The sequence below is a fragment of the Ornithodoros turicata genome, chromosome 4, assembly GCF_037126465.1.
Source record: "Ornithodoros turicata isolate Travis chromosome 4, ASM3712646v1, whole genome shotgun sequence".
NCBI lineage: Eukaryota > Metazoa > Arthropoda > Arachnida > Ixodida > Argasidae > Ornithodoros > Ornithodoros turicata.
Window position 1 is genome coordinate 67,159,987 of NC_088204.1, and position 23,468 is coordinate 67,183,454.

Genomic DNA, 23,468 nt, shown 5'->3' on the forward strand with positions numbered 1-23,468 from the left:
AGCTTTGCTCACGCTGCAGTTGTATTCAGCAAAAGCATGTGAGTACTCGAGAAGGACATTCAGTTTGGCACAACCGCGCCTGCAAATAATCAGAACAAATGAAGGAAGAAACAAACAAACATAGAAGGGCTGTACTTCAAAAAGAGGTAAATCTTGTGTCTCAAGGAGGTGTTACCACTTTTAAGTAACTTAATTGATTAAGCTTACATCACTACCTCATTAACTGTCCTAACGAGCGTGTTCTAATTGCGTAAAGCAATTAAATCACGCTCACAACGTATTTGGGCTGCTTCGGTGTGTCCATATTTGCGAGGCAAAGCACCGCAGTCGTTCACTAAAAGACACTTTCTGCGGCGGTGCTTGATATAAATCATACGAAACCGATACACGGCTAAAACAACGGCTGTGATTCTACAGAACGATCTCTTTCTGCCATGCGAGTATATCCTTTCCCGGACCGTTCTTTCTGGAACAATTTTTGTCCAGAACGCAGCACGGGATATTACATACATGGTGGTTGTTAATCTCACATCGTTTCTTGTTGAAATATTGGCTGGGAAACGTACTGTAGTACAATCCCCAGCGCTGCACTGCTGTGACGGTCTAGTTTCGGAATGCAAAACATAACGTAATTAAGAATCGAACGGCAGGACACCTGTGAAACACTGTTAGGATACATCAGTATACTGGCACCTTACAAAATTGTGTGATGACAAGCAACGATCAACGCCTGCAGCGCTATAAATACTCACAATCTCCGTTGCCTCCCATTGTTTTCTATGGGCGCACACTGCGCTTTAGGGCCTCCCAACATGGCGGCCCGAATGCACGCCTCTCCCCCGCGAGCCCCTCTCCCATGCGCCATCCAGCCTTTATACATAGAGATCAGTGAGCGGAAGCAAACAATGTTGCCCGACGAAGCGGCAGCTGTTCCACTGACGACAGCTTGCCGCTTTGGGCTGACGAGCACGCGGAGATATATACATAGGAGGCAGCCCAGTGCGGCGATGGTGCTCTCTTCTTTCTCATTTGTGTCATATGCGTTGCGCGGTCTTAGTCAGCGCTTTGAGCGGGCAGGCGGACGTTGAGCACGGTTGAAAAGACGCAGTGAGCGGCCCCATGCGGAGCTGAGAGACATTTTTTGGTCGCGGCAGGTGTGGGAATAAGGTTGAATCAGAGTGTTCCAGAGTAAGGGAAGGACGGATGAAATTTGACTGACGGGTTAGGGACGGGTTATTGTCTACACTGTACAGGAGGGTCACGTGGTCAGAGAAATGTTGGTACAACTCAAATGTTCTCTCTGTACGTGCATGAATTGGGAGCTGCTGGATGGTAGACGTTCTTCTCGCGAACGTAGATGTGAAACTAGTGCGAGGTTCTTTGTTGTGCGCGTGCATGTTGGCGCGAAAATAGTATAGACGATGGAAAGAACTTAGGAATGTACGCCAACAAATGCTGCGAGTGCCACGTGTTTGCCGTCATACTCTATTGTTCAAGTTGCTTTTAGCACCAGGTTTACGCGCATATTTCCAGACGGCTACGTCCAGGGGCGTAGATCACGGTGTTTAAACTTTTTATCAATCTTGCCCACAGGAGGAGATCCCAGATGTATTGGAATCACAGCACACAGAGCATATTCATACATGTTCCACGGCAAATTGTTGGCGAGGGTAGGACGTCGTAACCTGCTAGCTCACATGTTCGCCGCAGAGTTACCGAAGTAGGCTCACAATGTATTGTTGTAAGAGAAACGCAGTTGTGAAAGCTTGGTATCTACAAGTACATAGGTACGTGTACCTGCAGCATCTAGGACGCGTTCAATGCGAGCAAGTGGTCCGAAAGTAGGGTAGCTTGTCGGGGTCTGCAGTGAATATCCTTAGTCTTTGTTGAAATGTTTATCTGTCTATCGCACGCTCTCATACGATTTTCGCAGTTTATCTAGAATGTTTATATGTTCTACTGACACCAATCGCATCCTGAAGATCTACAAGTGGTCGCCGTGAGTAAATACCAGCATTTGCATTTTACGTACTGAAGTGTCCTCTTCTGTTGCTCATAGACGTTGGACTATCGTGCTCATACATCACACAAGCATTGCAGACGCTACTATTAATAGAAGCGTTAAAGGAGGTGTAAGCACTCGTATCTGCTTGTATTTAGTTACGGGTGTAATAGGTATAATATTGTTCTTCTGCGCTTTGTAATTCTATTTACAATTTATTGTTCAATACTTTTCCGTCATAACGTGTGCAGCGTTAATACAAAACGCACTTTTTTTCGGGTACACTCTTAAAAATGAATTTCGCCGCATAGCATGCTCCTAGCCAACCAGTATCTCGAATGCTATCGTTGTCTGCCCTGATTTGTTGAAAACGGGAGGCGTACGCCTTTTTTGTGACAATTATGAACAGCATAAGTGTCACAAAACAGGCGTACGACTCCAGTTTTCAACAAATCAAGGCAGATAACGATATCATTCGAGATGATGGTTGGATAGGAGCGTGCTATGTGGTGAAGCTCATTTTTAAGAGTGTACGGGCGAGTACACTCTTAAAAATGAACTTCACCACATAACACGCTCCTAGCCAACCACCATCCCGATTGACAATGTTCTCGCCCCTGATTTGTTGAAAACGAGAGGAGGAGCCTATTTTGTGCCGTGCATAATGCGCACAAAATAGGCTCCTTCTCCCGTTTTCAACAAATCTAGGGCGAGAACGTTGTCATTCGGGATGGTGGTTGGCTAGGAGCGTGCTATGTGGTGAAGTTCATTTTTAAGAGTGTAGATGCACCGCCATCCAGGATACCTCTATCCATTGTTACATCATCTGGCACTCTAAAAACAGAGCTTCCCCGCATAGCACGGTGTGTGCCAACCATTGCCACGAATGATAGGGTTATCACATCTGATTCGAGGAGAGAGGGGGGCATACGCCTTTTTGTGGCAATTTGGGTATATGGTAATTGCCACAAAAAAGGCATACGCCTCCCCTTCTCCTCGAATCAAAAGCGATAACCCTATCGTTCGCGACAATGATTGGCGCACTACGTGCTATGCGGTGAAGTTCTGTTTTTAGAGTGTAGCATCAGACGCCAACGCGGAGGTACATAACGTTCCGCTTTACACTCTTAAAAATGAACTTCACCATATGGCACGCTCCTAGCCAACCATCATCCCGAATAACAACGTTCTCCTCCCTGATTTGTTGAAGACGGGAGGCGGAGCCTATTTTCTAGCCATAATATAGTACATAATGACTCCACATAATAGGCTCCGCCTCCTGTTATCAGCAAATCAGGAGCGAGAACGTTGTCATTGGGGATGATGGTTGGCTAGCAGCGTGCTATATGAGGTGAAGATACGGACCTATCAGATTCATCTATACAAAAGGTGTGACAGCCAACAAGTTAAAATCGCCGTTTGGAGCCGACACAGTCCGCGTCTAGCTTGGTAGGGTTCATAGCGCCTTTAATGAAAATTTGCGCTACGTTTATAGGTTTGTTTCACCGCTGGACTTGCCTGCTATGCAGGCAAAGCACGCTTTAAAGGCACCATAGATGGCCAATAGATTTTACGGTTTTAGGGCCAAATCCCCTCTTCCCTATTTTCGCGACCTCCGATGTGTTAGTGCAACCATCCGGGTAGGGCATGAATGTTAAATATCGAAGCCAAAGCCAGCTACGCTGCAGACATGAGGCTCCCCTTTCCGCCCTGATACATTTGTCGCCCATTAGGGTCGATGATTATTCCATTCTCCTGGGCCGATTCCAGGAAATCAACTGGGTCCGGGATGAGGTGCAAACGCAGATTAGGTTGGCTCGCTTATTGTCACACTGTGGTTTGTCTTCCGTCCAATCAGTGTCAAATAAAGGGTGGGGCGGCAGCGAAAATGACAAAGGATGCAGTATCGGTATCTGGTTCAGAATTATCATAATCACAGAAATACGAGCTCAATAAATGTGAGTTACAGATGATACACAATCGTACTGTACCGACAGGAAGTTTTCGTACTCAGCTAGCATGAGCAATAATTACGTCGTAATGTGTGTTAATTGACTTAGTAAAACAATGATGAGGCTGGTAGACAGCACTGTAGTACAAGTACGGATGTTTCCCTAGCCTCATGTTCATATAGGAAAGTGGAAAATCCGGTGATAGCAGATCTGGTGGGAGTGGATTGAGCAGAAGCCTCAGGGTCGCGAGCCGCCGATACTGCGAACGGTGCATGACTGTTCTTCTACTGGGTACTGTTATCATATTTCGAATAGAGCATGTTCTTTTTCTGCGGGTTTTGTCCTCATATTTCGAACAGAGAGTGTTCTTCTGCTAGGTACACCGTCCTCGTATTTCGAACAGTGGCTGTTCTTCTGCTGGGTAATGTTATCATATTTCGTACAGACAGCATGTTCTTTTACTGCGAGTTTTGTCCTCATATTTCAAACAAAGAGTGTTCCTCCACTGGATATCGTCCTCGCGTGTCGAACAGAGAGTGTTCTTCTGCTGGGTACCGTCCTTACATTTCGAACAGAGTGTGTTCTTCTACTGCGGATAATGCCTTCATACTTCGAATAGAGAATATTCTACTGGGTACCATCCAAGAACGGGTGCGAGAGATTTATCCGACGTTTTCGGTCTATTAGTGTTGGTAGAGACGGAGAAATCCTCGTGATTGCGCCGTTCTCATTAATAATTAGCCGTAATAGACCGCTCCTTTCGAAGACCGGTATTTGCTGCATCCAGTGAACGGGTAGAGATTCGAATGAAATAGCGCCCTGATTTCGTACACATTAGAAGCCCCAGATTAGAAGGGAAATGAAACGTATACAGATAGTAGTAGATAGCACACCCTGCGAGGAAATGAACCACTAAATAGGCGGTAATTTCAGCTTCTGGTTCCCCAGTCTGCAGTAACTCAGCGCTTTAGGTACTGTCCCTGAAATCGACGCTGCAAAAAAATAGTCCCCAGACTTCGAATAAACTTTCGTGCATTTGTCCCAAAATGGACTAATAATTGTGACAGTACAACCAGTCACCAAAAGGACTAAAGGTTACTCTTTCCTCCCCAGAGTGTGGCTACGTCACGACCTATCAGGTTATAACGACCATGTCATGGGCACCCCTTCCCAGCGCCGCGTTTGGAAGCTAGCGGCGGCGCTACTCATCGGCCCGGTGATTGCTTCCTCGATTTCTGCAATACTTTGTACTTCGGCTTACCTTAGTGTTTTAGTACACGCGATGGATGTCCCACGAGAGGTGCTTCTTTCTAAAGTTGACTAACGCCTCACATGTCAGCTGTGAGAGTAAGCGCCTAGTAATTAGTAGCCTTAGTGTTCATTTCTTATTTCCTTTATAGTCAAGGTCGGTGCCTATCATGGAGCTAGAGGGCAGGTTATGAGTAAAAGCAGGCGCCACAGCAGACAGAGGGAAGGTGTACAAGATATCAATATACAGATAACGTCACACTGTCACTATAGGAGACGTCGACGCGAAGAGATCGAAAAGGCAGGCATCGGAAATCGAAACTGAGCGATTCTTCCACGTGGGCGGGTGGAGCCCAATCGATATGGACACCATCTGCAAACCGGAACCGAAAGCAACTGTCGCCTTCCCACCCCTCCTTTCATCCTCCTCATTCGCAGCTATATACAGTGAAAACACTTTTCCGCGCAGTTGAGGAGAGAGAGGGCTCAGGAAGAAGAATTTCGTGATATCGAGGTTTTGCGTGGGACGTTAGGAAGAAACAAGGGAAGAAACAAACAAATACCGTCATGAAATTTGGCGGAGAATCAAAAGGAAACAGCGTAGGTATAGGATCGGCGTCGACACTGTCTGGCGGCCTTGAGACGAAAATATGAACCGACAGAGTCATCGATAAAATGCGAGAGAGGTTACAGAGATACAGGGTGAGGGTAGGGAGAAAAGTTACAGACGCATATGGTTTCGCAAGAGTGGCAGGGAGAAAAAACTATAGCGGCGCAGAAGAATTGAGTGGGATTGTGAAGGATGAATGTCTCGAGGCGATCTCATTTCAATAAATTGTCCTCGGAGCCTTCGAAGAAGCGACGGCGAGCGGCAAGTAGATATACATGTACTATATAAAAGAGAGAGAGAGAGTGTGTGTGTGTACTTTTAGTACCGTTGGGAACTAGACGACTTACCACAACCATTACTCCTAAAAGGATCTAAATATATGGGGCGAAGTGGATGTCACAGAGTGGCGATTGCATTTCACATTTTATCCCTGTAATCGTATACCCAGAATGAAAATAGTTCAATAGAAAGTATACTTTGAATTAAACTGATATGCCGTGTTATAAAATCCTGCGACGTACCGGAGCTCTATTTGTCAAGAATGTAGGACAAACCATCTGATGCTCTGCAGGAAGAAAATTACTTGATTATATTATATCGTTCTTTCAGCTAGTTCATGCAGGGCACATGTTCAGAGAGCTGTTTGTGAAGTTTAGAGACTGTGTGCGGTACTTTAGTAGTAATTTTCAGGGTCAGGGAAGTAAGATGGGAGTAACAGCCATCTTTGGGAACTAGAAACTGTAATTCTTCGTCAATTTACTCGTTTTCTTGTTAGGTATACAGCCGTCTTGTTCGATTTGAGTCATGCAAATAGCTCCGGGAAAGGTCATACAGTTGATCTCGCAAAGATCAAGGTCAGGTTGCTACACACCTTGCAAAACGCATAGCTAAAAAGAGAACGCGTTTGAAATAGCGATGTAGTCTGGTTCCTTCAGACGTTTGACAATATAGTACACGTGCTGTACTTTTATTCGATGTTATACAGGATGTATCAAAAACAATATCAAAAGACATAAACCCTTGTAATATAAACCCTTACAATAAATTTTACAATATACACCTGAGTAAACATTTTGACCTATGGTTTTCACAAATGTTCAATAACGTCGCCGTAAAACGCGTCAGACGGTTAACGGCTAGCTTTCGGCTGACACGACGAGTGGAATTCTCTTGCAGGAATTCTGCCGGATGCGCTCTACATCTTCATCGGACACAGGGGCGATGTTTCGATTTCCCCTTACACAAGCAACGCATCTCTTGAAACTGTTGGTGCTAACGTCGAATGCTCTGAGCAGTAGGAGGTGCCGCGCCGTAGTGTCGACGAAACTCACGCTGAACAGTTGTAACGGACCCACACTTGTTGAAACAGAGGACACAGAATGCTTTCTGTTGCTTCGTTGCCATGTCGACGCATAACTGGCAACAAAGTGAAGCGCCACAATACCGGCGAAGTTGGTTGAGGACGAACGTCTGCACCGTCCGCTAGTAGTTCGTTGCAGACATCAGTGAGTTTTAGCTATTGGCTTTGCGCAAGTAGGGGATAGCGTTGGTGGTTCTGCGCACGCGCAAAACATAATAGTGAGTTTTAGTATAACGTACGCTGTCGTCTTTGCGTACGTAAGGGATATCGTTGGTGGTTTACGCACGCGCAAGACACAAGAAGAGCTTTGCGCATTGCGCAGAACCTACACGCTATCACTTACGTACGCAAAAGCGACAGCGTACGTTATACTAAAACGCACTAATGAGAGCTTCGAGCATTGCGCAGAGCCACTACGCTATCACTTACGCACGCAAAGGCGACACGTGCGTAAAGGTTGGCGGTTCTGTGCTGGCGCAATACATAAAGAGCTTTGCACATTGCGCAGAACTACCACTATTCCTTACGTACGCAAAGGCGAGAGCGTACGATATACTAAAACTGACTACTGTCTGCATCGTCTGCGATAAAGGCGTTGCAGACGATCGTCTGCGTTGTCTGCTAGACGTTCGTTTGCAGATGATCGTTTGCAGCGCGTTGGGAAACTTACAATTCCAAATTAGTTTTAGTGTAACATTCCGTACGTGATATGATTGATTGTGTGCATTGTATTGTATATATTTTAAAATTCGCCTAAAGATTCTATGTTCATGCGTGTAAAAGATATCGCCTTTTGAAATCGGATGATTCTTCTTGATACATTGATCTAATTGAGAGCACTTCGTCATGGTGGAATAATATAGCAATTTTGTTTTCTTTCTGAACAGTCATCACGAGGACGTTGTAGCAAACAAGCATTGCTGGCATGCTCCATTCGGATTCTGGTGAAAAATTTTCAAATACTGGTTCCGATATGAGTCGAATGGAAAGGTGCGGTAGTATTCTGCGCTGCTAGTCATAGCACAACATATGGCCATAACACTAATACAATTTGTGAGCGTAATTAAAAGAAAAAAACATAACTTGAGTACAAGCTGGAGAGTTACGTCGTAATCAGACTCGTATAGACCATTTTCCTAGGAGTCTGATCGAGGAGAGGGCTGCTCCCCTTTGATGAAGGAAAGTATCAAAATTGAACCAATAAGGAACCAAACATGCAAGTTAATCCTTGATCGGAGCCAACTATCCCACATCTTCCTCCACTTTCGACTAACGAATAAAACATGTGACACAAAAACGTCAATTTCAAGAAACGAGAGCGCAAACCGACCCCTGAAGATCATTTGTAGTTTGATCCTATTAGCGGGTCCAGGCCTGCCACAAACAGTGAAAACCTCCAGGGATCTCCAGATAGCGCTGCGCACAGTTGAGCACCGCTGAGAAACGGAACGAGTCTCGTATTGCCATGACAACCAATCGGGAAAAACTCGGACAAACAACCGGGAAGATTGGGGGAGCCAATGAAGCAGCCAATCACGACAAGGCAAACGATTAAGAGCTCCAACTTAATTGGATGCACCGGGCATAAGCCCTTGGGTCGACGGACGCCAGCTCGTTTGGTTGTGCGGTTCTTTTATTATTTTTTTTTTTAATTCCTCTTTTCCTGAGGTATTTCTGCGAAGCTGAGTTGGTTAAAGGATGCCTCGAAATACTACCAGCAGCACTTTCTTCGTAAAAGCGAAGAATTGAAAGAGACGAAAGTTCGGTTGATGGCGGTTGCGGTGATGGAAATGCTTCCCGTAGTCGATCACGCTCAGGCGCATTACTATCGCAGGGTTGTGGGGGTGGGGAGTGGGGGTTCATGGGTCCTGCGGACCGAGATCACAGGGAACTGTGCCGGCATTTGTCTATAAGCAAGGAAAGCCCTGGGAAGACACCCAGACAGCATTGCCGGCGCCGCATTCGAACCCGCGGGTCACCTCCCAGTCCAGTTTCGACGTGAAAAATGGTGAAGTTAACTGAATGCAGTGCTGTCACCCAATAAAATTTACAAAGCCGCATTCCATTTTGTTGGTGATGTCTTGCCAGTGAGTACCAGTAGCGGATCCAAAGGGGAGGGGGGACGTTGGGCGATAGCCCCCCCCCCAAAAAAAAAAACAACAACAAAACGCTAGGTTGCACATTAGTTTTCCCCTCCCCAATTACGCGCTTCGACAATAAAACCAGCCCGCAAAAAAAAAAAAAGAAAAAGAAGAAAGCATGTGTCTGGATCCGCCCCTGGTGAATACGAAACTACAAGTTCTTTGTTTGTGTAAACCATCTTGGCGGATATTCTTGGTTCAGGAAGAATGAGCATGACGTAAGCTCGTTCAACAAGGGCACCACAGCGCAAAAATTTCTCTTCGCAGTGATTGCTATTGCAGATCACGGAGCAGAACTTCCGCCGCGTGTTATGGTGAGCATTCGGACGGTGCCGCGGAACATTGGAAGTGGCGTTCTGTGTACTTAGCAGACGACTGCAACAGCGTCGTCTGCTACGTGGTCTGCTGTCGTCTGCTACGGAACATCTTGTGGCTGTATCGCTTGGATCTTCCCCACGGCTAGCGTCGCACAAAAAGGCAGGACTTTGAACGCTTCCGCTCACGTGACAGCACAAAGCTATGACGTTTTTCGCATCTTCTGCCAGAGTGTTCTTGGAAATGTCGCTCGTGTGAATAGACGGTATATACACAGGGTGTCTCAGTTAAATCCCCGGGCTAAATAATTCGCGAATGGGTGCACCAATCGAAGGACTTTCTTTTTTACAAGTATCTGTCCGTTACCATCCACAAGCCGCGCACCCTGTGAATGAGGGCGAGGGACTCAGTATTTAAATAAAAATTCAAATGAGTTTCGTGAAAGACATAACTTCTAAAGCAGGGCGCCGTCGGCATTAAAATGGGTACTACCCCTTTTAGGACCTTCGGTGGACACCTTTTAAAGAAAAATCTGTCACCGAAGCGGGTCATTTGTTGCAGTAGTTAATTGGTTTCGGTTTATATATTTTTGTCGCGGCTGGTCGCGGTGAAGCGCCAAAAGGACGTTCTTCCACTCCCTTATCCACCAACGAATTACGTGTTCTTGAGCTTACTTCGCAACGGGGAGTGCTGAAGACAAATGGAAGGCATGTGATATCAAGGTACTAAGTGATTATCTGTGTTTCGTCTGTCCGATCATAACAGAGAAAGGACGCATATCAGTCAGATAAGCGAGGTGGGGACTGGCGTAGCGTGTCTGACGCTGTTACTTTTTCTTCAGCACTCCCCGTTGCGAAGTAAGCTCAAGAACACGTAATTCATTGGTGGATAAGGGAGAGGAAGAGCGTCCTTTTGCGCTTCACCGCTACCAGCCGCGACAAAAATATGTAAACCGAAACCAACAAATTACCGCAACCAATGACCCGCTTCGATGGCAGATTTTTCTCTAAAAGATGTCCACTGAAGGTCCTAAAAGGGGTAGTACCCATTTTAATGCCGTCCGCGCCCTGCTTTAGAAGTTACGTTTTTCGTAAGAAACTCATTTGAATTTTTATTTACGAGGGGTGTTCAGGTCAAACCGGGACTTTCTGTCTCCTGAGTGTAGAAATGGCTCGCGCTACTTGTTTTTCATCATTTTCACACGCGACAGGCCTCCGCGTTCACCACGTGGTGGTCCAAAGTTTGTGCAAAACGGAAGACACTTGCTGGACAAGATGACCGACAACGAGGTGAGCGAGCACATCGAACAGCGAATTGTCATGAAGTTTCTCGTGAATGAAGGCGTAAAGTCATCTGAAATTTACAGAAGACTTCAGGCTCAGTATCGCCACGATACACTTAGCCGTAGCAAAGCGTTTGTGTGGTGCAAACGGTTCCGAGACGGCCGTACATCAGTGCAGAACGATCCCGGCCGAAGCGGCTCAGAGCCCAGTGTCAGAGTTCGTGAGAACATCCTACTTGTGGAGCGCCTGATCCTCAAGGACCGACGGATAACATGTCTCGAACTGGCTCGAAAGACGGACCTTTCTGTGGGAACGTTGAACACTATCATTCATGAACACCTCCAGTTTCGGAAAGTTAGTGCCCGTTGGGTCCCGAGGCAGCTCTCCGTGTTTGACCGACAGAGAAGACTGGAAATCTCCAAAGAGCTAAGGTACCGTTTCGACACTGAAGGACAGCCGTTCCTTGATCGGATCATCACGTGCGATGAAACGTGGGTGCACCATTTCACTCCTGAGTCTAAACGCGCATCAAAACAGTGGAAGCATCCGGGCTCGCCAGCTCCCAGGAAGTTCCGAAGAACCCCGTCTGCGGGTAAGGTCATGGCCACGGTTTTCTGAGACAAGGCTAGCGTTGTTCATGTTGATTTTCTGCCCAGTGGTACCACCATCAATAGCGCATATTACTGCCAGCTTCTCAGGGATGTGCATAAGGCGCTGAAACAAAACCGGCAGGGCCTCATCACCAAAGAAGTCTCCTACAGGACAATGCACGCCCGCATTCCGCGCATCTCACGTCACGCACCTTACAGGAACTTGGCTGGGAGTTGCTGCCACATCTCCCTTACAGTCCAGACCTCGCGCCCAGCGATTTCCATCTCTTCGGACCACTGAAGGCGTTCCTTGGGGGCCGCCACTTCAGCTGCGACGACGAGGTCAAGAATGCGGTCCGATCATGGCTGCTACGCGCCGGTAAGGATTTGTATGCTGCTGGCATTCAAGCCCTCGTGAAACGCTGGGACAAGTGCATTAGTGCAGCAGGAGATTATGTTGAAAAATAAAACTAACGTGTCGCTTGTAAGTTCATTTTACTTTTGCGAAAAATGAAAAGTCCCGGATTGACATGAACACCCCTCGTAAATAATGAGCGCCTCCCACTCGTTCACACGGTGCGCAGCATGTAGGTTGTGTCGGACAGATACTTGTAAAAAAGAAAGTTCTTCGATTGGTGCACCCGTTCGCGAATTATTTAGCCCCGGGATTTATTTGAGACACCCTGTATATCTTGCCCACAGCCGCGCTTTTTGAGAAGGAGTGGGAGAGGGAAAGCGTAAGTTGCGATTTTTTCCTGTCATAAACCACGAACGACGTAACCGATGAATCCCGTTCACCGTTATATTGTTGTTGAGGTAACGGCACCTTCCATACCAGGAGGAGTAACCTTTACACTTTAGTGCCCCTTTAAGTTACGAAGATTAAATAGCAGCGACTTTGTAGTAATACGAGGAAATAGTAAAGAAGAGGACAACACAGAACTCTTTTGATTTGTGTGTTGTCCCCAAACTCAAGGAAATGTTACCTCTCTCTACAGTACACCAGCTCGCTTGCTCAATTCTAATTTGCTCATTTATTCTGCCCTCTAAAAGCTACTGCTTCAGAAGTGAACATGAGAAAGCACTACAAGTGTGAATATCAACAATACTACTTCACCAACACTCTATCTTGTCGACTAGATGGAGGCGAGACAGCTCCCTGACTTTCGCATACGGATTCCAACAGAGGGTATCTCGCGAGACGTGACCCATCTTGCTCTTTCAAACACGGCTGCAAAATGATTCCATTTGGAGATTGTTTGTCCTTACTATAATACAGGATAACGCATGCGAAGAATCCTGTCCCAGAGGGACCTCGAGTATAATGGAGGAACGGACAGCGACCTCTGGGTAATCTGGCGGCCATTCGAGCTTTCTCGTGTCCTAGTTAAAGTCGAAGGATTCAGTCTCTGACCCAGGCGCTCGCTCGCGTGTGTGCTCAGTTCGGCTCTGAAAAAGGAAGAGAGCAAATATGTCAGCAGAGTCCACGGACAAACATCAGGGTATAGGGAGGCGGGGAGAAGAAGGCGGTGATAGCACCGCGGATATTGGGGATGCGAAGGAAAAACAAAACGATGAAGACGAACAAACTGAAGGCCATTCATACAAAAGAGAAAGTGGTGTGTTGGAGGGTGTGTGGCTAACTATCTCTGAGGCATAGGTTTCTGAAGGGCGAAGAAAAGTCGCCGAAGATCGTTGGCGAAGAAGCAGGATGGTAGCCCAAGACGAGGAAGGTTGCGAGTAGTTTGTGGGTGGAAGTCGCAAAAGTAGTCGCGGGATGACAGCTTTTTTTTTTTTTTTGTCGCGGTTGTGTTATGGTGGACTTAAAGACACGTGTGGAAGATGAAGATAACGCCGCGAGATTGTAGTCAGGCAGCAAATATGGAAAAAGAAGAAGAAAAGCGATATCGGGTGAACGACGCATACCCAGGCTGCACAATGTACTGAAAGTGGAGTGCAATGGGGGTGGACGGGTAAGTGGAAGGCCTTGAACAGAACCGTGACACTAAAGAACACTGATAAGACACATAACGTCCACCCCCATTGCACTCGACTTCCAGTACATTCCAGTACGAATTCCAGTTCTGCTTGGGTAGGGTTGTTGCAGTAAAGTTTGCACAGCGCCATTTAGGGCCCAAGCGGCCACGGATCTGAACGGTAGGGAGTTTCATCAGCGAGTCCTGCGTGATGTTACAAGTATTATGCTTCAAGGAGAACAACAAAACCTGTATGAAATCCACAGAAAACGCGGCACATCTTGCAAAGTGCGAACAACTCGAGACCATGGCTGCGTTCTAATACCTCGCGCCCGCGAAGCCGCCTGACTAGGCAGCTGAGTAGACCCCTTTGCTTCTCACTATTGGAACAGGCTTGCCTAGCCGAGGTGCCTGTGGAGCCCTCTCGTTGCTCACGCAAGAAATGCGTACGGCGCAAGCGCAGCAGGACTCTAATGCGCTAAGTTTGTAGGACATCGTGCATAAACTGTCACCTTCACAACTAAACATGTGTTGCAACTCTCTACGCAGTTTTAAGAAACATACCACTATGTGCAACTTTACATTTAAAGCCAGCAAAAACAGCGGGCACTCTGGTACCGTCAACGCGCGTCTCCATCCCGGCTGTCAGATGGTCAGGCGTATAACTAGACTGCATCGATGCGCACTAGGCGGTAGCCGACTGAATAGCGGACTTGGCGAGATTTGGAACGAGACTTAACATGGCGGCACTTCCGGTTAGACCGCAAGGCAGTCGACTAACCGGGGTGTTGGAACGCAGCCCACGTATTTGAAAGTGCCACGTCGTCTGCTAAGCTACCGCGCGGGGGCGCTGACGTTGCAGCTCACTCGCGCCATCTGGCCCACAGAAACAGGTTTATACGGCCAGAAGGTGATATAGAAGAGAGATAAATGGCAGTAGAAAGTAAGCTGGGCCATTTCAGCCGAAACCAGCCAGAGGTGTAGCTCGATCCTCTTAGATTTAGGATATAAACTTTTTACTCAAGATTTTGTTTTCTTGGACATTGGCGGCTGCTCTAACTTGGCCCACACATGGAAAAGTGTTGTCCGTTCCACGCGTCCCTCTGACACGGACGTCACTTCTGTGCTTTCATTGCCTTGTGTTAGAAGCAAAGGGTCCATCTAGCTTCACGAAGAGCATATGGAACGAGAACAAATTTGGTGACGTAGTGAAAGCTTAAGAACGGAGCGTGTTTCGGGCCAAGTTGATGATTAATTTTCGGCAATAAGTTAGCATTCGCGCAGGATCCCAAGATCATTTATAGTCATAAACTACTGTATAGAAATTCGCTTCACGGAAAAATTTGAAGCTGATCTGTATCATTCATTTGCTGAACTAAGTGATTGAGAATATCGACCATTCGTAAAAAATGACACTTTTAAGATATTATTTTCACATACTTGAGGTCCTCTAGGAAGTGAAAGAAATAGTGCTGTTTGTAAAAGAGATCCTCTCCTATAACATTTTGAAAATCTACAGGTGTGCTCTACCTTAAACAAGAAGCAAAAAGAAAAAAAAAGATTCGTCACCATACTCCGCTGCAGCTCATTCGTTAGTCGATGTCGTCTAGGAAAAAGTGATGCCTTTGTGACCACCTCCTGTGAAAAGATATCATCGCCTTTCCCATTTTGAAAATCTACAGTTGTATTTTTCTTTGTGGCAGAAAGAAAAATCGTCAACATAGTCAGCTGCAAGTCATTCGATAGTCGAGGTCATTTAGGAAGTAAAAAAAAAATGAAATAGTAAATGCATTTGCCGAAGACACACCCTCTCTCATAACATATTGGACGTCTACATGTGTATTTTTTCTTAGGCGAGAAAAAAAATCGTCAGCGCATTCATATCCCGTCTGTAATGTACCATTTTCACCTTTTGAAGGAAGTTCGCCTTCTACTGTTCTCCAAGATCTACCTCGAGTGCTCACCGCCGCCACTTCGAAACAGCTTCGTTGTCGTGTCTGATTGCCTGCCTCATGAGTCATTACACTGTTATAGTACACCCCACCCGCCACTTGTTTATTGAGCAATGTCCGTGAAATGCGTACTGCTTCTCTGAATGCGCAGCGTCGCAATAGAAAAACAAAAAATACAATCGTATATACACCCCCCCTAACGGGATGCGCACATTTCTTTCTTTCTTTTTTTGCTGCGAAATCTAAGAGGGGGGGGGGATATGTTTATTACGACAAAAAAAAAAAAAAAAAGGGCAGGCAAAATCTAAGAGGGTCGAGCTACACCTCTGGCTGGTTTCGCCTGGAATGGACCCACTTGAATGCGAACTTCTAAGGCATTTTAATGTGTCGAGATAACTTATAAAGTAAAATGTATAGTAGGTGTATTGGTTTGCCGCCATAGCTTTTTTAGACACTTTTCTCGACTGCGTGAAATCATGCATGAAACCATTCGACAACTAAACGTTGCCACCTAATCAATAGAATAGAATAGAAATAGAAAGAAAAAAAATGGAAACGTAGGTCGCACTGGTGCGACCAGCTGTTATAGGACGCTTGACGTGTGCAAGCACTGAATGATTTAAAATATTATTTCAGCATGTATGTCCTTGAGGTAGGTCGTCAGTGCACACAGCGCAGGTGGCTGGTGCTGCCTCGGCCAGCTCCCCAGTACCTTCTCAACACTACACTCTAAGAAAAAAAGGAGTAGAAAGGGGAGTAATTGCAGCTTCTACTCCCCTAGTCTGCAATTACTCCCCATTTTAGTCCCCTAACCCAACATTTAGTCCCGACATTTACTCCCCAGGACTGCAAACTGTCACTAAACTTCGCGAATGGTCTCCTGAATGCGACAGTCTACGTAAATATGTGCCCTTGGTCAATTTGAACGACATAAGGCTGTATAACTCAGACAACGTAGCAATTTTCCAGCCACACAGAGTAAGAAACAGTTAGCGCATATTTCTTCGCAAATTGTGCCCTAGTATAGGCGCAAGATTTTATATCAGTCGATATATCACGGTTGAGGGTTTGCTTCAAAGTATTTTCATGCATGCGCAAAAATTATGTACCTGGGACTCTTACAACAGCGCGTGAAATGCGGTCTCCACTCTGTGACATTCATTTACTCCCGTGCATTTACTCCTGAAAGTAACTATTTTTTGTGGCAATGCAATTACTCCCCAAAAGGAGTAAAAGTACTCCTTTTTTTCTTAGAGTGTAGAAGGTCGGTTGTCAAGTTTCGCTAGGGCGTTCTTCGGTGTTCGCCGAGTAGAGTCGAAGCGTCGGCTGGTGACCAGCACGTGTTCCGTGTTCTCAACAGTTCCGCAAGTTGAACAGTCCGGAGATCCAACAACACCTATCTTATGAAGGAATGATGCTGCGAACGGGATGTTGAGTCGCAGGCAATGGATGACGGACTCTAACGGCCTTGGCATCTTCGATGATCAGTGGGTGCAGTTGGTGTCGATTCGCGCGAGGAACGAGTCACCTAATCAAGCCCTAAAGTAGTTCAATGTATGAACAAGTATGAACAAGTTATGCCGCAAACTGACGCGCGAAAGCTTGCACATTGCTCCGCAGGCAGTGTTGTACACGCTACCAAACCGAAGTAACGCGACACCGCTATTCGCTACTCCACAAAAAGTAGCGCAATACTAGCGTCAAGACTTGAAAGTGAACATATTCGACACAAGTGTGTCTGGTTGGGTGAGAACTATGATAGTAACGAAAATCTCCAACCAAGTTACAGGACGGGGATACCCGACGTTTCGGAGCCAGTTCGGCTCCTTCCTCAGGGGTGACTGTAGTGGCCGTTGGCGGCAGCGTTCTTGCCGTGGTTCGAATTTCGTGATGCGCCGGATTGTTTTTCAGTCACGTGACGGAGGCCGTTGACGTATACGCTGGGTAACGCTCCAACAGATCGGTTAAGGTTTCCAGGTGTGGATTGTATATGCCAGGACTCTACAAACATTCTTTTGATTTGATTACCCTCAAGGTCGATTATGCAGGCGTTTTGAAAGTCGATATAGGATGGTCTCGAACTTGACAGTGTTCAGCGAGAGCGCTTCGTTCGATGTCCGACTTCCGTACATCATTCTTATGTTGCCGTAGCCTTTCGGGGAAGTTCTTTGTCTCGCCGATATATGATGCGCTGCATTTGTTGCATGGAATTTTATAGACTACACCTTGTGCTTTTTCTTTCGGTGGGCGATCTTTGGGCCGCGGTATATAGTGTCCGATTGTTGAGACGGGTTTGTGAGACACACGTATTCCTTCCTTCGCTAGTATACGTGTCAGAGACTCGCTGATTCCCTTCACATATGGCATGGTGATTCGTCTAGTCTGACAGGTCTGGTCGTTAGTTGGACGTGGTCGGTTTCGGAGACCGCGAGCTTGACGACGGGCGACTCTCTGAACAAAGCTACTTGTGTATCCGTTCTTTTTTAAATCGGAAGTGATTGCTGCTTCTTCTTTTTTCCTGTCTTTCTCCGACAAACAAATCTTCTTAGCTCTCGAAAAAAGGGACGAAACCACCGAAGCCTTGTGACACGTAGGGTGATTGGAATCAAACCTTAGATATCGTCCCGTATGAGTGGGCTTCCTGTACACGGTGAACTTTTGGTCACTTCCTTCTCTCTTTACGAGTACATCGAGAAAAGGCAAAACGTTGTCCCTCTCGAGTTCCACGGTAAACTGGATGGATGGCTCGATGCGGTTTAGGCGTGCCAAAAACTCGTCAACATCGGAATTCTTCAAAATACAGAAGCAATCGTCAACGTACCGTAAGAATGTTTTCGGTTTAATATCGGGGGATTGCAGGGCCCTTTCTTCAATTGATTCCATCACCAAGTTCGCTGCGGTTACAGATATTGACGCACCCATTGCTGTTCCGGTAGTCTGCTTGTAGTACTCTCCGTTCAGTGATGGGCAAAGTACCTCAAAATTATACTTAAAGTAAAGTACCAAGTACCTGGCATCATTAGTACTTCAAGTACAGTACAAAGTACCCAATTCAAAGTGTACTTCAAGTAAAGTACAAAGTACCAGGCAAAGTACTTCAAGTACTGATCAAGTACATTGCCAATTTAGTTTGTATCACTTTGCATTTTACTGTTTAGCATCTGTGACTTGTTTTTTTTTTTTTTTTGCAGAAGTTTAGCGAGTATTCTTGACAAATGCTTTGGAGCCATAAAGTCTTAGGTTAAGTGCTAACCCGTGAATATAAACTTAATCAGAGGTCATAATGTGCAGTTACATGTAGGAAGGTAATCAGCAGCTGTGCTGTGATTAAGCAAAATAGTATTATACCCTGACTGATCCAGGATCACCTGCCTAGTGTGGTGTTCTGGTACTAATCTTCTGCTATAGCAGACTAGGAAATTTCAAGAAGAAAAAAGTACAAGGCAACAGAAATTACATATTTCTGGGAATTTCTTGCTGCTTTTTGTTTATAAAAAGAACATGATGAAAGTAAAAACGATGAAGCACAGTATAAGCCTTCATTTTGATACGACTGTAATCTGCTGCAATGTAATCCATGTGACCAATTAAAAAAAACGTAAAATGTAAAAATTAAAGACGGTGTGTCTTGCAGAGTGTTCATCATGTAATGCAATTACACATAGAATGTGATATATAATGCATAAATGCTTATTAATTGCGAATGGAGGAGACATTATAAAAAAGCATAGAACTCTGCATTGCGAGAACTGAAATGACAATGGACCAAGTCATTGTGCTGCCGGTTGCGATGTCATAATGTGTGCGTGTCTTTGTATTCCATTCGTTTTACATAATAATAGAAGTGTTGATACTTTTTACACATTTCAAGCCTCTCAACAATAGATGTGCTTCAACAAATGTGCTATTTAAAAACACAAAAATCATTTTTGGTAAAATGTACCGCATCCCACTAAAAGCGCTGAAGTGACGGCACGAAGACGAAAACTCAGAGATAGCCCTATCTGTGTGTTTTCGTCTTCTTGTTGTCATTTTAGCGCTTTTAGTAGGATGTATTTTTGATACTCTTTTGTGACTTTTTGCCTGGAGTCCAAGTTTGGGTACTTGAGTACTTGATGGGAAAGTACTCGGAAAAAAGTACTTGAAGTACAGTACAAAGTACACGATTTAAGATGTACTTAAAGTAAAGTACAAGTACCCAGAAATGTACTTAAAGTACTACTTGAGTACTTGGTACTTCAAGTACTGCCCATCACTGTCTCCGTTGAATGAGAAGTACGTTCCGCTGAGGCAGAAATCTAGGAGGCGGCACACTTCGTGAACACTGAGGTTGGTTCTAGTCGCCAGGTCGTTGTCCCTCTCAAGTGCCATCCTGGCAGCGTCCACTGCCAGTGGGACCGGCACGTTCGTGAAGAGAGACACAACGTCAAACGAAACGAGGCACTCGTCAGCGCTGATGGTGAGTGGTGAGACGCGCTCCACGAAGTGGGCAGAGTTTCGTACATGAGTTGGGGTGTTTCCGGTGAGCGGGGATAAAACCTTGTGTAGGTAGCAGGATAACGCCCGAAGAGGGGACGATCTGAAGTCTACAATGGGGCGAAGTGGGATACCGGGCTTGTGGATCTTAGGGAGACCATAGAAACCAGGCGCGTTACCGTTCCTGCAGATAAGTCGTAAGTAGAGGGCTCTTGCATCTGGGTATTTCTTGAATATATCAGCAAGTATCTTATTAAGCTTAGTCTGAATCTGCGATGTCGGGTCTTTTTTGAGATTTTCATACGTACTGTTGTCAAGGAGGTCTCGGATTTTGCCATCGTAGTCCTGCCGGTCTAGGACGACCGTTGAGTTTCTCTTGTCAGCAGGCAGAATGACAATCTTCGAGTCTTCCTGGAGGCTTCGAAGTGCTTTATGCTCTTCCCTGGTTATGTTGTGATATTGCTGTTTTTGGATTTTTGACATAATTCCAATCGCTTTCAGTCTTACTTGTTCTTGAATGCTGGAATCCAGGTGTCTTATACCGTCTTCGACAGCTGCGACCATCTTTGCCAGAGGTGGTCGTGCCGTTGTAAGGTTGAAGCCGTGACCTTTCGCCAGCGTTACCCAGCGTATACGTCAACGGCCTCCGTCACGTGACTGAAAAACAATCCGGCGCATCACGAAATTCGAACCACGGCAAGAACGCTGCCGCCAACGGCCACTACAGTCACCCCTGAGGAAGGAGCCGAACTGGCTCCGAAACGTCGGGTATCCCCGTCCTGTAACTTGGTTGGAGATTTTCGTTACTATCATAATACTAGCGTCGTACTACGACTAATTTAAAAAAGTAACGCGATACAATTGTCACTACCAAATTAAAGTGACGTAAATACTATGCCGCTATTTTTACGCTACAGAACTTTTCTCTAGGCAACACCTTACCGTAGGCATGTCGTTGACGAAAGTGGGTGAAAGACAGTGGAATATGTATGTTCCCTCATAGCCAGCATGCAACCTAAAATGTACAATAGACCTCTACCCAAGAAACGACACCGTGACGCAATGGTCGTATATAGAAACCGAAATAGCGCAGGCGGATTTCACAAAGCCGTACTCTTCACGAAGCTCACGGGCGGCTTCTGTGTATTAGTGGTACACACAAATGAGGTCACGTTTTTAGTAGGGCTTGTAACGAAAAAAAAAGAGGAGAAATGATGTGGTTTGTTATTAGGACTTAGTTCACGCTTGTTTTGTATAGAGACACCACGTGCTTTCCGAGAGAAACTCGTGCCATTCAGGCTCCTGAAGATGGACAAGACCGGTAGCTATCTTTAGAAAGGTCTACCGAAAAGATAGGGCTACCGGTAGAATGGAGCAGAACAAGGTCATACAACTAATAATATGTAAGGAATTACAAAAAAAAATCTTACAATAGGGGAAGTCACATTTAAATGTGGCTTTCTTGCGACTTATTGATTTTGCTGTAGAAGTTCCACTCTACCTAGTTTGCGACGCTGTTGCACCCTCTGACGTCATTTGTTTGTAAACAGGGAGAGGTCTACTAGTCACACCCAAGATATATTATTTCACATTGAGCTTGACCTTGAGATGATGTTCATTTAAGACATAACTTTTAGACATAATAATTTTAAGACATAATTAAGATACGACATAATTTTAGGCACATAGCAGACATATGCGTTTAATGATTTTCCCGTCAGAATGGTTTAGTTTGGTGTAGGGAAAAATAAAATTGAGAATGGTGGTGCTCATGATGAGCGCCGTCTCGTCCAGTTCAAATAAATATCCAGTGAAGTATAGAAAAAGATAGTTATGGGGTAAAAATGAAAAGGGAACAGCGTGTCACACACGTCACATGATTGTTAGTAACAATCATGTGACGTATATAACACACGCTGTTTCCGGCGTCAGAATGTTTCTGTTTCCAACACGAGACTGTTTTTCTGCAATAACAGTATTTCGTTCGAGATCTTCGCATGCAGTCCATATGTAGTCCATTCGCATATCCGTCTGCAGAGTATCGACGGATGGATCAGTTTTTCCTGTGGTCACGTGACGTAACTGCCATTATAAGCGCGACCACTCATCCAACCATCATTAAGTTGTTACAGGTTGTACAAAGATCAGAGGTATGGCATAATGTAATGGTAATGGCAACGCCACCACGAAGAATAGACAGCCTTATTCTGGGTGATGTTGGTATACTGCACCGAAGCATAGGTCTCTTAGGAGTTACTGTTGTTGCCCACGCCCTGCTTCCGCCACTCTCTCTCTCTCTCTCTCTCCAGGCACACGACGCTTGACGATACGAGAACCACGTTTAACACGCTTTTTCCGGAAGCATCAGTTCATCAGGAAGGGTCTGCCCATGTAAGATTACCCTAGCAATAAACATTTAGAGAGAAAAAAATATCATGTTTTTTTTTTCCTAAACATGTCAAACGCTGTAAACGATCGTTTGAAAGTTAATCGCCTGTGCACCCCCATCATGCAAGTGTGCAAAGATCGAATGTTGGCATACACTGACTCACGGATAATATTATTTCTTCATTTTGTGCGTCTCACATACCTACAGTGTAACGTATTTAATGTGAGCAAATAACTAGATTGCGTTCGGCAACCTGTGTAAGCTAAGGTGATAGTGTTGTCGTGCCAGAAACGCTTCACCTGCAACAATTCGGCGGTGCGTTTGGAGGGCACTGACTTTGGCGATGTCTCGTTGCGTTTCAGATAGATTTTCCTGTTCCTGTTCCAAAAGGCACGGCGCTTTGTTTATCTGCTACGCGCAACAAAGTTGCAAAACACAGCTTGAAATATGCGATGAACACGCTCACACTAGTTTTGCATCATCATCCATTCATCTATGTTGTTGTTGTTGTAGTTTTGCAACTGGTTGTATATGCCTCGTAATTCATATTATGCAGGATGTTACACGTACCTGTTTATGTTTCGGAAATGTAAGCTACGAAGTCAAAAAACGCACACAATAACATAATTTATATTCCTATTCCTACGCCGAGGACGGCAGCAATGTGGGCGATGTAAGCGTTCCTTCTAGCACCGTGCGTCGGAGATTTCCGGCGCACGTAAAAAAGAAAAAAAAGAACCCGGTGGTCGAAATTATCGGCACGTGCAGCATGGCGCCACACTATACGCTGACACACATTTCCTGTAAATCTAATCCATTTTCATATTCCTGGATATCGATTGCGCTTAGCGTATACGAGAGAAGTTGACGAAGATCATCACATCAGCTTGCCCGATTAACAAGTAAGTTAGAGAATGGACGAGAAACAAATTATGCTTCGCTCGAATTGAATCATGATTTGAATGATTTCAGATGAAGTATGCAACTCACTGTCGTGAGGCTTGTGTTGTGCTGTTCAGAATATTTTATTGCTTGTGTTGTGTTTGTCCTTCTATCATAGGAAAATTTGTTAAAGACACAAGGAAGTTATCAAGCAACAAGTAACTAAGAGACTCAACAGTTATACAGGGTGTTCAAAATTAAGCTTTCACGAGCGCTACGCAAACACAGCAGG